The following is a 17117-nucleotide window of genomic DNA, read 5'->3' on the forward strand; positions in this document are numbered from 1 at the left end:
GAAGAAGCTTATATCAACAAAAGGACCCTCATTTTAATGGAAATGTTATGAATATAGCGGAAGATATGAAGACTGTGAGGAGTCAGATGCCAAAACCCCACAGGATAGTTAACACCTTAAGGGACCAGTAGCTCTCATTTTAAGTGTGGTAGCATCCCGCCTTGCCGGAGGTTGGAATTGTTAGAAGACCCCCAAAACCCTAACCTTTCTTTCTAGCCCCTCCTTATCTCGACGACGAGATTCATTTTAAGTGTGGTAGGTTTGTAACATCCAAAATTTTGGAATGTTAATATAAAATATTAGATTGTTTGTTTGTTTGCTTGAGTGATTTAAGCTTGAGTGAAATTTGAAACTTTTCAAAACTTTTGAATGAGAGGGAATAAAATGACTTTACCCTTCTCCGGTAAATTCAAATTCAAAAGCAATGAGAGAAGATGACATGACTTCTTCAACTATAAAGAATTTGAATGGAGTTTGCATTTGAGTTCTTTCAAATTTTGCTTCTGCATTTCTATTTTTCTTCTCCGAGAAAATACCCCGAAAATAAATTCTTGCAAGCATGAAAGAGCGGAGGAAAATGACCCTCCCAAATCAGGGCTATTTTTGAAAATATTTGAGCCAAGAAAAACCAAAATTTAATTGAGAAAATAATTGCAAAAAGAAAATAAAGCCTTAGGGGTTTTTCTGAAAAAAAACATTTTTTTAAAGTTTTTATTTTTGCCTTGGAAAAATGTTAAACAGATAGAGAATTTTTTTCTGAAAATTTTGGTATATAATACCCCTATTTTAGGATTTTATTTACATGCCTTTTATTTCATCTACTTTCTGGTTTTTTTGAAAAAAATAAAAATCAGGAATGTTTTTTTTGGAAAGCGCCTGAGGCGCTTTATAGCGCTACTGGGCCGGATCCCGCCTGGCCCGGACCTTCCTTCTACAGGTCGGTCAACCGACCCGATTCCCTCCCCCTCTCTCTCTCTGGCCGCTGGGCCCCGCACCGACCCGATCCCCTCCCTCGGTCTTCTTCCATCCCCGAGCACGATTCCCTTCCTTCCCCCTGCCGACCGGAGCCGAGCTCGCCGAAGCTGCCCCTCTCTCCCCGGATCTCCCTCCCTTTCCCTTCCGAGCGCCCCCCTCTCCCCTATAAAGCCTAGGCCCCCTCCACGACCGAGCTCCTCGTCGCCCCCTCGCCACACCTGCCACTGGCCCGCTACCTCGCTGGACCAAAAGCTCCAGAGGAGTCCCTCCTCGCCCTGCTCCACCTCCCCTTGCCTCCCCACCCCGTCCGACGCCACCAGAGAGACCCCACCGCCGCAGCACTCCGTTTCCCCTCCCAAACCCCGAGCTCCCTCGCCCAGGCCACCCCCTCTCTGCCTCGCCGGAGCACCGACCACCATCGAGCCCCCCGAACTTCCCCTGCTCACCCCGACCACCCCCGACACCCCCTCGCCTCGCCGACATCGCCAGAAGACGCCGGAGTGCCACCGCCATCTCCTGGGACCTTCGGACGCCGCCGACATCGCCGGAGAGCCCGCCCCGACCGGCACCTCCTCTCGGCCTCGCTGGAGAAGAGGAGCATGCCGGCAACCTCCCCTATGAGCAACCCCACCTCCCTTAATCGCCTGCTTGAAGATCAACGCGGTAGATTAGATCGAGATAACTGTTTGGTTTTTAGTCAATAACCGAAACGATTTTTATTTACTTATATTATAGCGAGAGAGTTTTAGTTAGTTTTCAGTCGTTTGTTAGAATTCCCCGCAGCAAACATCCTAGGACCAACCAGAAGCTGCCACGTAGACCTCCTATTCGTTAGGTTAGATTGTCCTTTCTGTTTTTAGTTTTAAAAACAAAACAAGTTCTGTTTTTATTTCTTTTATAACTTTTATTCTAGAGATCCAATGAGGTTGATTCTTTTTCCAGTAGATCGCAATCTTCATGTAGTTTTCAAAAACATATTATTTGTATATCTTTGAAATTTTCAAATGTGAATTAGATCAGATTTAGTTTAAAGATTGTTTTGGTTATTCTGGGAGTCTAAAAATAGCTTTTAATTTAATTCTTTTTGCTACTGATCACTAGTGATCTTATTTATCAGTGGTAAAAATTTCAGAATTGTTTGAGTATTTTAGCTCATTGTTTCTTTTGAAACAATTTCTGTTTCACCTCTTTTAGGATTGTGACTAATTTCCTTTCTTTAGTTGTTTTTAAATTATTATTTTTTTCTTTTAGATTATGTTTTGTTTCTGTTAGTTAACAGTAGGTTTGCAACAAGTTTTGATTTTATTATTATATGTTATTATGAAATCAAGTCTAGTTCTCTAATAACTTGCAATTGATTTCTCTATTAGTTTAACTCCCATTTGAAAATACCTTCAAATAGTTTTGTGAAAAATACTTTATTTTATCTTAGTTAAATTTATATCTTAGTTCCCTGTTATTTAAGTATTTTATTTTCTGCTAGACAAAAACTATTTTAGTGTTTGATGTAGTAGAAGACTCCCTAGTCTTATTTGAAGTTTCTTTCGGATTCTTATTCGCTCTCTCTCTTGTTTTGATTGCTAGAATGATTGCTAGTATGAGTGCTTACGTGAATGATATGGTTGTTATATAGATTTCATCAGAGAGTGACGAGTAGTCTATCAAGTTATTCCTCGAGAACGAAAATTCTTCTTCGTCAACATCACCAGGCAAGTCATTTGATCATGTATCACCTATTTTTTATGCATCGTAGTTCTACCATCCTATGCCCAATTTGCATGCTGACTAGGTACTTGGAAATTATGGTTACATATTGTAGTATCATGTGGTAGGCAGACAACAACCCCGTTACTTGGCTCTGGACGACAAATTTCATATTGCTATGCTTGAGTAGACGGGATTCTGGTTGAGAGTTTCTCACGAGTGATGCGAGAATAATTTAATAACCAAGACCGGTTAAGTCAAGACTTTTCAAGACCTCGTGATGCAATGCAACTCTGGGTGAAGGACGGTTGATCGGCTCCCTGGAGAAACCAGTGGATGACCCGGGATGCTAGAGACGGCCATGACATCTTGCGGAAAGCTTCACCCAGGCTCAAAGAGACGGACGGATATTTTCAAGACCCAAGCCTTACCTGCACAGCCACAAGTCATTATGGGCTCTAGCTTGGTTGGACAACGTGGCGACTCTGGACACGCGGTGCTAGCAGATGTAGAAGAACGGTAGGATTGGATGGGCACCGACAGGGATTCAGAGGGACTCGTTGAAAGACCGTGTTTTGATCATTCGGTCTTCAAACACCCTGAAGTGCGAGGACATACACAGAGGCGATCATATCTTGTCGGGAACGCGTGCAAAACTCTGCAGAGTAGTCAAACCTAATCGATTAGCCGTGTCCACGGTCATGGACAACTTGAGCCAAAGGAACTGAAGTTATCTGAAATTCTCAACACCATTATAAATACTTGATGAGGTTAATATTGATAACTTGGGTATGACAACTGGTTGGCGGAACCATCTCATTAACAACCAACAACGTAGTAATATTTTGCTTTTAGCCCCTCTTGTTGTAGGAGAAAATTTGCTTTACGCTAAAACTTACAACCCCACCTGACATATATGCATATAGTATATATGACATTTTACCCCCTCTCATATGTGACTTGCCGGCATATTCAATATGCTGACCTACACGGCTGCAACGTCTTATGTTGCAAATATTTTCTTCGACGAGTAAGAGTACGATTCAGGGTTATGGTCCGCACTCAACTTGCCGTTGGTGTTTATTGGGACTCCACTCCCTTGACTGCTTCCGCTGAGATATTTAAGGTATATATCAGTTTTTCGCTATTACATGTGATTGCACTTTGATATATACATTGATGTACTGTGTGTGCCAGCATACTGATCCAGGGATGGCACAGATACATAGAGGCTTGACTCGTTTTGAGTCGGGTCGCTACGCCCTTATAGATTGTTTGCAAAGTGAGAACTGAAAGCAAAAAGTAAAAAAAGCAAAGTAAAAGTAAAAGTGGAGAACATAGTTGTGAATAGACCCGGGGGCCGTAGTGTTCACTAGTGGCTTCTCTCATGAAAACAAGTAGATGGTGGGTGAACGAATTACTGTCGAGCAATTGATAGATCCGCGCAAAGTCATGACGGTATCTATGGCAATGATCATACATATAGGCATCACGTCCAAAACAAATAGACCGATACTTTCTGCATCTAATACTATTACTCCACACATCGACCGCTATCCAGCATGCATCTAGTGTATTGAGTTCATAAGAACAGAGTAACGCCTTAAGCAAGATGACATGATGTAGATGGACAATCTCAAATCTATGATGAAAGCCCATCTTGTTACCCTTGATGGCAACAACACGATGTGTGCCTTGCTGCCCGTTCTGTCACTTGGAAAGGTCACCGCAAGGTATGAACCCAAAACCAAGCACTTCTCCCATTGCAAGAATCATAGATCTAGTTGGCCAAACAAAACCCAAGACTCGGAGAGACTTACAAGGATATCAAATCATGCATATAAGAAATCAGCAAAGACTCAAATATAATTCCTAGATAATCTGATCACAAATCCACAATTCATCGGATCTCGGCAAACACACCGCCAAAGAGGATTACATCGGATAGATCTCCATGAAGATCATGGAGAACTTTGTATTGAAAATCCAAGAGAGAGAAGAAGCCGTCTAGCTACTAACTACGGACCCGTAGGTCTGAAGTAGACTACTCACGAGTCATTGGAGAGGCAATGATGTTGATGTAGAAGCCCTCCAGCTCCAAAGTCCCCCCCGGCAGGGCACCGGGAAGGGTCTCCAGATGAGATTTCGCGGAAACGGAAGCTTGCGGCGGCGGAAAAGTGGTTTCGTGGACACCCTGATTTTTTCTGGGATTTTAGGGAATATATAGGCCAAAGAGCTAGGGCAGGGGAGCTCCAGGGAGGCCACAAGCCTGGTGGCCGCGGGCCCCCTGGTCGCGGCAACAGGCTTATGGGCTCCGTGTGGGCCTCCTCCCTTGGCCCTCAAGTCCCCCGATCTTCTTCTGTTCTGGAAAAATTCATTTCAGGGATTTTATTCCGTTTGGACTCCGTTCCAAAATCAGATCTAAAAAGAGTCAAAAACACAGAAAAAACAGGAACTGGCACTTGGCACTGAATTAATAAGTTAGTCCGAAAAAATATATAAAAGGTATATAAAACATCCAAAGTTGACAAGATAACAGCATGAAACCATCAAAAATTATAGATACGTTTGAGACATGTCATTGAGTCGGCCTCCAATGCTTTGACTTGATGAAAATTTGGGGAATAAGAAATCCACACAATGTTGAGCCAGGTTCTATTGCTTCGGCGGGTTATGATTGACAATGGCGGGTCATGATGGCTAATGGTGGGTCATGATTATTGGTAATGCCCCGTCAAACAACTGAACTCCAATTGACTATATAGAATTATTGGGGATAAAGAAATCCGGGTGATGTTGAGACGGTCTTTCAATGCTTCAACTACATAAAAATAAGACGAAATGAAATGTGTTGTTAAACTTTTTGATATATCCATATTACCTATAGCCCCCAAGGACCGGGTCATCAGTGTGTGATGGGTCGGGCCTTCAATTTTGAACCTCATGATTTGTGAAACAACTTAGTGTTGTAGCCCCCAAGGGTCGGGTTGTCTTGCCTGCGGCAACCTGGGACTTTAAAATAATGATCTGAATAGTGTAGCCCCCAAGTAACGGGTCGATTGCTTGCGGCGACTCGGGACTTCCACGTTCTTCTTATTTGAAAATAAAACATCATATGATGTAGCCCCCAAGGACCGGGTCATTATGCAATATTGAGCAGGGACTTTGTAGATCTGACTATGTAAACTTGAGCGGCAATGTGTAGCCCCCAAGGGTCGGGTCATTATAAAAATGATGAGCCGGTTCTTCCTTGAATCCATACTTGAATAAAGAGCGACCTGTAGCCCCCAGGGCCGGCTTATCTCCCTGAAATAGTCGGGTCTGTTGATGATGTGATGATTTGAAAAAGCAATTTGCATTAGCCCCCAAGTGTCATGGTGCATGCTTGCAGCGACATGGGACTTTCATACTTTGATGTAATCTTGATTTGAATATAGTAGCCCCCAAGTGCCGGGTTGTGTGCCTGCTGCGACACGGGACTATTCCTTCCATTGTAGAATAAAATCATATCCGCTCTATGAGCTGATGATGCCTTTCTGATAAAAGAAAACCTTGACCGTGGCTTGCAATGTAACCTGGCAAATATATCCTTGAGAAATCCATATTTTTGAGAAATCCATAAGTGTTGTAGTTTACTAGAGAGCACAAGTTGAAGAAATCCAAGGGCCGGTCAATTAGATGACTCGGCTCTTCGAGAATAGTCAATTCTTCCGAGCTGGCTTAAAAACCCCAATCATTTAACACTGGTTATGATAAACCATGATGAAAATCTATTCAAAGATTTATTTGCACCTGCAACAATTTATGCTTTGACCCGGTTTGAAGACCGGCATGATATGTATGTATGATGCATGATGCAATGCAATATGATGCATGCATATGACAGAATAGTGTTGGTTACACCATAGCGGGCTCAGTGAGTCTCGGCGGGTAATACGAGCTCTCAAGGCTCTAGTGGTACCCAAAAGAGGTTAAGCCGGCTCAGTGAGGCACGACGGGTTATAAAACTTTTATGAAACCTTGTGGCAATGCCACAAAGATAGTCATAAAATTCGTCGACTCGATGAGTCGCGACCTGACAAGACGAGTTTGCAAAACTCTAGTGTTACCCCCAAGAAGGCTTTTGCAACAGCCTGAATTATTTAGACCGGCTGATCAGGCGTGAGTCAAGCTTTAGTGAAGCAGGTTCAGTGAACCAATGGTTTGTCTATTTTCCATGTGTTGGCTCTTGCCGGTACCTTTCATGTTTTAACCAAGGCAAGTTCAGGGTCCAGAAACGGATTGACTCACCAAGAGTACATGGGTCCATAGGGCGATTTGTCCAACACACAGTCCAGTATAACCATTTGTAATGCGTTAATTTTTCGCTAGCCAAGAGGGTATTCAGGCTAAATCTCAATGAGTAGAAGCCCCCAAGTGACCTATGATTAGGGAAAAGACAGACATAGGATTGCAGAAGCGTTTACGCTCTTACTGCAAAACTACTTGGGAACTAGTGGCCCCCAACTAAGCCGGCTTAGTTCTCAAAATCATATAAGATGCCCATATTTGAACCGTGCAACGTGGCAACTTTGGTCCTCTTTGGCTTACCAGTACCCATGTTTGAACAAGTGCATCGTGGCAATTTATCCTCTTTGATACTGATAGTGTCCATGCTTGAACGGCTTTTAAATCATCCGCCAATAAGGTCGGGCACCCATGTTTGGGCGGTCGCATCATGGACACTTGTCTTCTTGGGCGGCTTTTAAATCATCCGCCAATAAGGTCGCAGCCCCTGGGTCGGCTTAATTTTCCTGTAATGATCTGGGGTTCTTGAATTATTTAGCCCGGTTGGATCTGGCAAGCCATGTCTGTGTAGCCCCCGAGTCTTAAGTCGACTCAAGGAGGCGGCTTGAGAGTCTCCATACTTGATTGTGTCATAAACCGGCATAAGGTTTGACGGTTGAATGGTGTATTTTTTGACCCGTGCTTAATTCTCAGGTAGTCTGGCTCTCGTGGTTCCTCCAGGGCCACTTTCCTTTTCTTTTGCTGCTTGCTTTGAATTGCTGTTTCAATGATGGTGGCTCAAATTGTATCTTCACCAGAGATGTTTCCCTCATGGGAAGCCCTCCTGTTTCTCTTGATATGTTGAGGTAGATAATATTGGCCAATGTGTCTATCCATTGAGCAACCCGACGCAAGTTTAGAGCTGGTCCGTGTTTTAATGATGTTGTGTAAGACATGAATGTCATTTTTTCCTTTGCTCCAATGTTGTTGGGGGAGATGGGTCGCGGAGGCGGCTTGCATGCGTCCGTTGGGCGGCTCGTATAGGTGAGCAGTGCACCGATATGTTGATGGAGAATGGGCTGTGGGGACGGCAGCTTGCGCACGTCTGTTGGGCGGCTCGTATAAGAGAGCACTGCACCGATATGTTGATGTCGTCCGGACCGCGAGGGAGGCGTCTTGCATTCGTTTGTTGGGCGGCTCGTACAGGCAAGCACTGCACCGGTGGGTTGATATTAACCAAACCATGGGGATGGCGACTTGCGTCTGTCTGTTGGGCGGCTCGTACAGACGAGCACTGCACCAACGGGTTGAGTTGAATGCGAGAGTTGTCTGGCGATTTGGCACGGACTCAAGAATCGATTGGAAGTTGTAAGCCGTCTTCGTCGCGCGGATGTGAGAGTTGACCGCGTCATTGTAAACTTGCACGGACGGTGAGCCGGCTGTGGCGTTTTAAGCTGGTGCGGACGAGGAGTTGACAACGTCATTTGTAAGTCGACGCGTATAAAAACCAGTTTAGGATGATTCCGACGCATGCCCCATCTCCGCGGTATATTGCCACTTCGGTAAGAAATAATTGTCCCGCGTAAAAAATATCGCCAGCCAGAATAATTGTTCTTTGGACAAATTAACATGCACTAAGAAATAGATAGAAAGTATAGCACCTGATTTGTTAGGAGGATAGATGATCTTTCTGTATGTTTGCCCGCTGGATGTTCAATTGATGAGATTCACTGTAGTATTTGATCAATCAATACCCGACCTGGGCTGAGCAGATGATTTGATGTCTTGATTCGGTGGAATCCAGCCGAGAAGATCAATGGTTGCAACGACCATATTTTAAATATCCAGTGTACCATCATAGTCAGTTTGTGCACTTTTTGTCTGATTGTTGGTAAATAGCAGCAACATAGCAACTGGATTTGTGTTGGGCTTTTGTGGCATTAGTTTTTTCAGAAGTATAACAGCCTCGAGGTGCATCAAAGGCATGTGGCATCCAGAGTCCCCATCGGTGATCCTCAACTCCTCGATGTGGTGCACCGCCGTGAGGGAGAGTGAGTCAGCATCCACGCCGACGCAACAGTTGTACTTGTCCTGGTATAGAAAGCTCCAGTCGTTGTTGGCCTTGTCATAAAAACTAAGCCTTGTGTCTAGACCGCTGTCGGCAACGGCGGCTCGAAGGCCCGACCTGGCTCCGCAGATGAAGCGCAGAGGCGGCTCGTGGTGCGGACGGGGATTAGCCAGAGCAGAAGGCGGGCGGAAACGGAAATAGTGTACAGTTGCGGAGGGCATTGTCAAGCCCAGGCGACGTGGCTCGAGGAGAAACAGAAGGTGTGGCCGCGATGGCGAGGTGGCTTGCAGCGTAGCCGGCGGCGCGAGCGGAGACGGGGCATGGTGGTCGTGGCCGAGGTCACGATGGTGAAGAGGGGCACGGGAGTAAAGGCGAGGCCGGCTCGGAGTGGGCGCAGATCGTGGCAGCACAGGCGAGGCCGGTTCGGAGGGATGCGGATTGCGGGTCGAGGCCGAGGCGGAGTTGTGGTGCTTCCGGCAGCGATCTATCGGCGCTTACCTCAAAGTTCTCTCTTGGGTGCAAACGTGAGCCAGCGTAGCATCAGTCGAGTTCTCCCTGGCTCCGTCCCAGCAGCACCATCGATTGAGAGCGAGGGGAATCGCGGTTTGACGTCGTTGACCGTCTCCTGTTCCTTCGGGACTAGTACAATCCATGTGAACCTCCAAGCCGCTTTCTTCCTTAGACTTGTCGTTGTTTGATACTCCCTCCGTTTCTTTTTAGTACTTTTGGTGATAGTATGTGTTTTCTTCAGCCTCCTCCTCACCTCGTGAACGCAACACGCTCCTGTTGGTAACTGAATTAAAATACGCGGATTGATGGGCAGTAGCAGCACTTAGCCTCTCATAATAGCTGTAGCCATTGATTAAAAAACATGCCAAAACCAATAGCAACGCCTGACCCCATCGGGGCATGTAGTGTCCGCCTAGTATTGTTGTTGTGGACGGAAAGGTGTGTCGCGCTTCTGAGTCTCTCCGTGCGTTGGGAATCCAATCAATCTCAACGACGTACGACACTGCCGCGGGGAACGATCCGGCTTTGGTTTGAACCGCGTGTCGGTCTCATCAACTCGACTAATTTTCTGGTTTCTTCATCGGAACATGGTCCTCCTACGTTTTTGGCATCTTTGGGGAGCAGCAGCTCAGCGGATCGGTCGATTCTTGGGGCTTGGAACTGTACAAGCGGCAGCCGAACTCGGTTTCTCGAGCGACTAGTGCACGGCAACCAGAATGAACAATAGGATTCGTCTCGATCTTGGCGTAGAAGAAAAATCAGTCTTCAAACTTGATCTGTACACGGACATGATTGACGAGAAGATCAGCCATCGTATCGTGTCAAACTTCGGTGGATTGCACGACGCGGTGACGGCGCACGCTAATAACCCTAGCTTTCTATCTCATTCTCGTATACGCCGCTCCGTCTGCATATTGATGACATAGATCTTGCCACGTCAACTTTTCTTTATCCGGCCAATTGCGAGCTTCTCCATCCTTAAAATATCCCTCCAAGAACACAATACCATCGTGCGATCAGCCCCACGGTGGGCACCAAATCTCGTGGTTTCTTCATGTCATATGTCCTCGAACATGGACTTAGGTGTGAGGCCATCGCAACCATGTGGCGGTTGAAGGGGTTCGTCGGAATCGAGAGACGCGAGTTTACCCAGTTTTGGCCCCTCCGATGGAGGTAAAAGCCTATGTCTTGCTTGTGTTTCATTGATGAAGATGATGATCTCGGTTACAAGGGTGCAGACTCGCCGCCTCTAATCTCGTGGGTGTCTAATCTGTCTATCTCATGATTTGTCTTGTCTAGACCTAAGTTGTCAATCTTGTCCCTCTTGGGGCGCCTTACCCCTCCTTATATAGGTGGAAGGGGTAAGTTTACATATAGAGTCCTACTAGGAGTAGGAATAGGACTAGTCTCTCTTGAATCCTAATCCGGGTCTTGTTTTCTTTGTGAGGCAGTCTCTCCTCTTCTTGGGCCTTCTCTTGTGAGCCGGCCCTCCAGGCCTCTTTATGAGTCGCCTTATGCCAGGGTGTACGCCGGGCCTTGGGCCTTCGTCATTTGTCTGAGTCGCCTGTGGGGTCAAGTATAAGTCGCCCGCCAGGTCACTGCTGAGTCGCCGGTGAGTCACCAAGTCCTTGGCGAGTCATACTTCAAGCCGGGTTACACCGTGGGGTATATCCCCAACAGCTGGTGTAGTTGCAAGCAAGGCGTCGTGGCGGCATCTACATGTGAAGCGGAGTACATAGCTGCTTCAGAAGTAGCACAGGAAGGCATCTGGATGAAGGAGTTCATCACGGACCTAGGAGTGATTCCCAATGTGTCGGGCCCGATGACACTCTTCTGTGACAACACCGGAGCTATTGCCATAGCCAAGGAGCCTGGGTTTCACACGAAGACCAAGAACATCAAGCGCCGCTTCAACTCCATCCGTGATTACATTCAGGAAGGAGATATAGATGTTTGTAAAGTACATACGGATCTAAATGTCGCAGACCCGTTGACTAAACCTCTCCACGAGCAAAACATGATCAACACCACAATGTTATGGGTGTTCGTTTCATCACAATGTAACTACATTATTGACTCTAGTGCAAGTGGGAGACTGTTGGAAATCTTCCCTAGAGGCAATAATAAATTGGTTATTACTAGCAAAAGGCTCGTGCGTTACAACGGGAGAAAAGAATACCACACGCTTTTAATTTTTCAACAAAAAGGTTTATAATCTGAGTATTTGTAGTTATGGCCCAAACGAAGATCATCTTATCCTATAAAAATGTAGTTCAAGATTCCACAGGTCTTTTAAACATGGCTTGCATGTAGATTTAATAGGTACAAAGAAATGGGTAAGTGATCCTCAATTTGATCTCCAATCCTAATTTTGCTGAGATGTTCATCCACAATCCGTATCAGTACCGGTATGAGAGAAAGAGAGATAATGCATTATTGATTAGGATTGCACCCAAGATAGTCCTTTTTAAATGGTTAACGAGTAAAATAACATCATATTCATATTCTACATAGTTTTTTAATCAAATTCTCTATATAAAATGTTAAATTTGGAGTTACGGTTTAGAAGATATGAGTATTTTTAAAAACATTTGATATGTATTGCAGGTTTAATGTCAACAACATGAGGGGGTTTTCTATAAAATAGCATGACGGACTAAGAATACCTATTTTCCTTATTAGTAGGTATAGATTATATTTCCTTGTTCATGATAATTGTCTATTATTCATGCTATAATTGTATGAACTAGAAACAGTAATACATGTGTGAATATATAGATCACAATGTGTCCCTAGTGAGCCTCTAATTGTCTAGCTCGTTGATCAATAAATGATCATGGTTTCTTGATCATGGACATTGGATGTTATTGATAACGGGATCACATCATTAGTTGAATGATGTGATGGACAAGAACCAATCCTAAGGATAGCTCTAGATCGTGTTGTTCGTCTGCTACAGCTTTTCTAATGTCAAGTATCGTTTCCTTAGACCATGAGATTGTGCAACTCCCGGATACCGTAGGAGTGCTTTGGGTGTATCAAACGTCACAACGTAACTGGGTGATCATAAAGGTGCACTACAGGTATCTCCGAAAGTGTCTGTTGGGTTGGTACGAATCGAGACTGGGATTTATCACTCCGTGTGACGGAGAGGTATCTCTGGGCCCACTCGGTAATGCATTATCATACTGAGCTCAATGTGACTAAGGAGTTAGCCACGGGCTGATGTGTTACGGAACGGGTAAAGAGACTTGCCATTAACGAGATTGAACAAGGTATGCGGATACCGACGATCGAATCTAGGGCAAGTAATATACCGGTAGACAAAGGGAATCGTATACAGGATTGATTGAATCCTTGACATCGTGGTTCATCTGATGAGATCATCGTGGAACATATGGGAACTAACATGCATATCCAAACCCTGCTATTGATTATTGACCAGAGAGGTGTCTCGGTCATGTCTGCATGCTTCCCGAACCCGTAGGGTCTACAAACTTAAGGTTCGATGACGCTAGAGTTATATGGGAATAGTGTACATCGTTACCGAAGGTTGTTCGGAGTCCTCAATGAGATTTTGGACATCACGAGGAGCTCCAAAATGGTCCGGAGCTACAGATTTATATATAGGAAGTGAGGTTTTGGACGCCAGAAGTGTTTCAGGCGTCACCGGTAATGTACGGGGACCACGGGAAGGGTTCCGGGGGTACACCGGGAAGGGCCACCAGCCCCGAAGGGTTATTTGGGCCAGAGGTGGATGGGAACCATCCCAAAGTGGGCTGGTGTGCCACCACCGCCCAGCCCAAGGTGCAAGGAGGCAAGGTGGGCCAAAACCCTAGGGCGTGGGGGCTTGCCTTGGGTGGCAAGCCACCCCTAGGGCTGCCGCACCCTTGCCATGGCCGCCGCCCCTTGCCTCCCATCTAGGAGGCTGCTGCACCACCTAAGGGGAAACCCTATGGTGGCCGGCCCCTCTCCCTCCCTCCTATATATACTGAGGGTTTTCGGAGGGCTGCACACAACTTCTTCTTCCTCCACGGCACAACCCTACCCTTCCTCCTCCTCGTCCTCCGCATAGCTTAGCGAAGCCCTGCCGGAGTACCACGCACCTCCACCGCCACCACGTTGTCGTGCTGCCGGAGCTCTCCCTCAACCTCTCCTCCCTCCTTGCTGGATCAAGGCATTGGAGACATCACCGGGCTGCACGTGTGTTGAACACGGAGCTGCCGTTGTTCAGCACTTAGATCAGAATCCATCGCGATCTGAATCGCTGCGAGTACGACTCCATCAACCGCGTTCATAGCAAGGCTTCCGCTTAGTGATCTTCAAAGGTATGAAGATGCTCTACACCTTTGCTCGTTGCTGGTTTCTCCATATATAGATCCTTGTATGGCGTAGGAATATTTTGAAATTACTACGTTCTCCAACACGGCAGCCCTAGATGGGCAAGGGGCGGCGAGCAAGGGTGGAGGAGGTGGCGCCCTAGGGTGGCTTGCCACCCAAGGCAAGCCCACCACGCCTAGGGTTGGCCCACCCTCCCTCTCTTGCGCCTTAGGCTGAAGAAGGAGGCGCACCAGCCCACTTTGGGGCTAGCTCCCATCCACTTTTGGCCCGCATACCCCTTCGGGGCTGGTGGCCCTTCCCGGTGGACCCGCGGAACCCGTCCGGTAGTCCCGGTACGTTACCGGCAATCTCCGAAACTCTTCCGGTGATCAAAGCTCCACTTGCTATATATGAGTCTTTACCTCCTGTGCATTCCGGAGCTCCTCGTGACGTCTGGGATCTCATCCGGGACTCCGAACAACCTTTGGTAACCACGTATACTATTCCCATAACAACCCTAGCATCATCGAACCTTAAGTGTGTAGACCTTACGGGTTCGGGAAACATGCAGACATAACCGAGACAACTCTCCGGTCTATAACCAACAACGGGGTCTGAATATCCATGTTGGTTCCTACATGTTCTACGATGATCTCATCAGATGAACCATGATGTCAGGGATCCAATCAATCCCGTATGCAATTCCCTTTGTCTATCGGTATACAACTTGCCCAAGATTCAATCGACGGTATCCCCATACCTTTTTAAATCTCGTTACCGTCAAGTCTCTTTACTCGTTTCGTAACAAACCATCTCGTGGCTAACTCCTTAGTCACATTGAGCTCACAATGACGATGCATTACCGAGTGGGCCTAGAGATACCTCTCCGTTACACAGAGTGACAAATCCCAGTCTCGATTCGTGCCAACCCAACAGACACTTTCAGTGATACCTGTAGTGCACCTTTATAATCACCCAGTTACGTTGTGACGTTTGATGCGCCCAAAGCATTCCTACGGTATACGGGAGTTGCACAATCTCATGGTCTAAGGAAATGATACTTGACATTAGAAAAGCATTAGCAAACGAACTACACGATCTTGTGCTATGCTTAGGATTGGGTCTTGTCCATCACATCATTATCCTAATGATGTGATCCCATTATCAATGACATCCAATGTCCATGACCAGGAAACCATGATTATCTATTAATCAACGAGCTAGTCAACTAGAGGCTCACTAGGGACACATTGTGATCTATATATTCACACATGTATTACTGTTTCCGGTTAATACAATTATAGCATGAATAATAGACAATTATCATGAACAAGGAAATATAATAATAACCACTTTATTATTGCCTCTAGGGCATATTTCCAACAATATCCCACTTGCACTAGAGTTAATAATCTAGTTACATTGTGATGCAACGAACACCCATAGTGTTCTGGAGTTTATCATGTTTCGCTCGTGGAAGAGGTTTAGTCAACGGATATGCGACATTCAGATCGTGTGTACTTTACAAATATCTATATCTCCTTCCTCAATGTAATCACAGATGGAGTTGAAGCGGCACTTGATGTGCTTGGTCTTCCTATGCAACCTGGGCTCCTTGGCTATGGCAATAGCTCGAGTATTGTCATAGAAGAGTGTCATTGGGCCCGACGCATTTGGAATCACTCCTAGGTCGGTGAGGAACTCCTTCATCCAGATGCCTTCATGTGCTGCTTCCGAAGCAGCTATGTACTCCACTTCACATGTAGATGCCGCCACGATGCGTTGCTTGCAGCTACACCAGCTGACTGCCCCACCATTCAAAATATACACATATCCGGTTTGTGACTTGGAGTCATCCGGATCTGTTCAAAGCAAGCATCGGCGTAACCCTTTACGAGGAGCTCCTCGGCACCTCCATAAATGAGAAACATATCTTTAGTCCTTTTCAGGTACTTAAGGATATTCTTGACTGTTGTCGAGTGTTCCATACCGGGGTCACTTTGTTACCTCCCTACAAACTTATGGCAAGGTTCACATCAGGTCTGGTACACAACATGGCATACATAATAGAGCCTACGGCTGAAACATAGGGGATGGTACTCATCTTTTCTCTATCTACTACCGTGGTCGAGCGTAGAGTCTTACTCAATCTCACACCTTGCAATACAGGAAAGAACCCCGTCTTAGATTGTTCCATATTGAACTTCTTCAATATCTTGTCAAGGTATGTGCTTTCTGAAATACCTATGAGGCGTCTCGATCTATCTCTATATATCTTGATGCCTAATATGTAAGCAGCTTCTCCAAGGTCCTTCATTGAAAAACACCTATTCAAGTAGGCCTTCACGCTCTCCAAAAGTTATATATTATTTCCCATCAACAATATGTCATCCACATATAATATGAGAAATGCTACAGAGCTCCCACTCACTTTCTTGTAAATGCAGGCTTCTCCATAAGTTTGCATAAACCAAAACGCTTTAATCACCTCATTCAAGCAAATGTTCCAACTCCAAGATGCTTGCACCAGCCCATAGATAGCGCACTGGAGCTTGCATACCTTGTCAGCACTCTTAGGATCGACAAAACCTTTCGGCTGCATCATATCCAATTCTTCCTTAAGGAAACCATTAGGGAATGCCGTTTTGACGTCAATTTTCCAAATTTCATAATCATAAAATGCGGCAATTGCTAACATGATTCAAACCGACTTCAGCATCGCGACGGGTGGGAAAGTGTCATCGTGGTCAATTCCTTGAACTTGTCAAAAACCCTTAGCGACAAGTCGAGCCTTATAGACGATCACATTACCATCTATGTTAGTCTTGTTCTTAAAGATCATTTATTTTCTATGGCTTGCCGATCATCGGCAAGTCCACCAAAGTCCATACTTTGTTCTCATACATGGATCCTATCTCGGATTTCATGGCTTCAAGCCATTTATTGGAATCTGGGCCCGCCATCGCTTCTTCATAGTTCAAAGGTTCACCGTTGTCTAACAAGATGATTACGAGGACTAGGTTGATGTACCACTCTGGTGCAGAACGCATCCTTGTAGACCTTCGAGGTTCAATAACAACTTGATCCAAAGTTTCATGATCATCATCATTAACTTCCTCTCAGGTCGGTGCAGGCACCACAGAAACATTTTCTTGCATTGTGCTACTTTTCGGTTTAAGAGGAGGTACAGTTACCTCATCAAGTTATATTTTCCTCCCACTTACTTCTTTCGAGAGAAACTCTTTCTCTAGAAAGGATCCGTTCTTGGCAACAA

This window comes from Hordeum vulgare, chromosome 1H (genome assembly GCF_904849725.1).
Source record: "Hordeum vulgare subsp. vulgare chromosome 1H, MorexV3_pseudomolecules_assembly, whole genome shotgun sequence".
Classification (NCBI taxonomy): Eukaryota; Viridiplantae; Streptophyta; class Magnoliopsida; order Poales; family Poaceae; genus Hordeum; species Hordeum vulgare.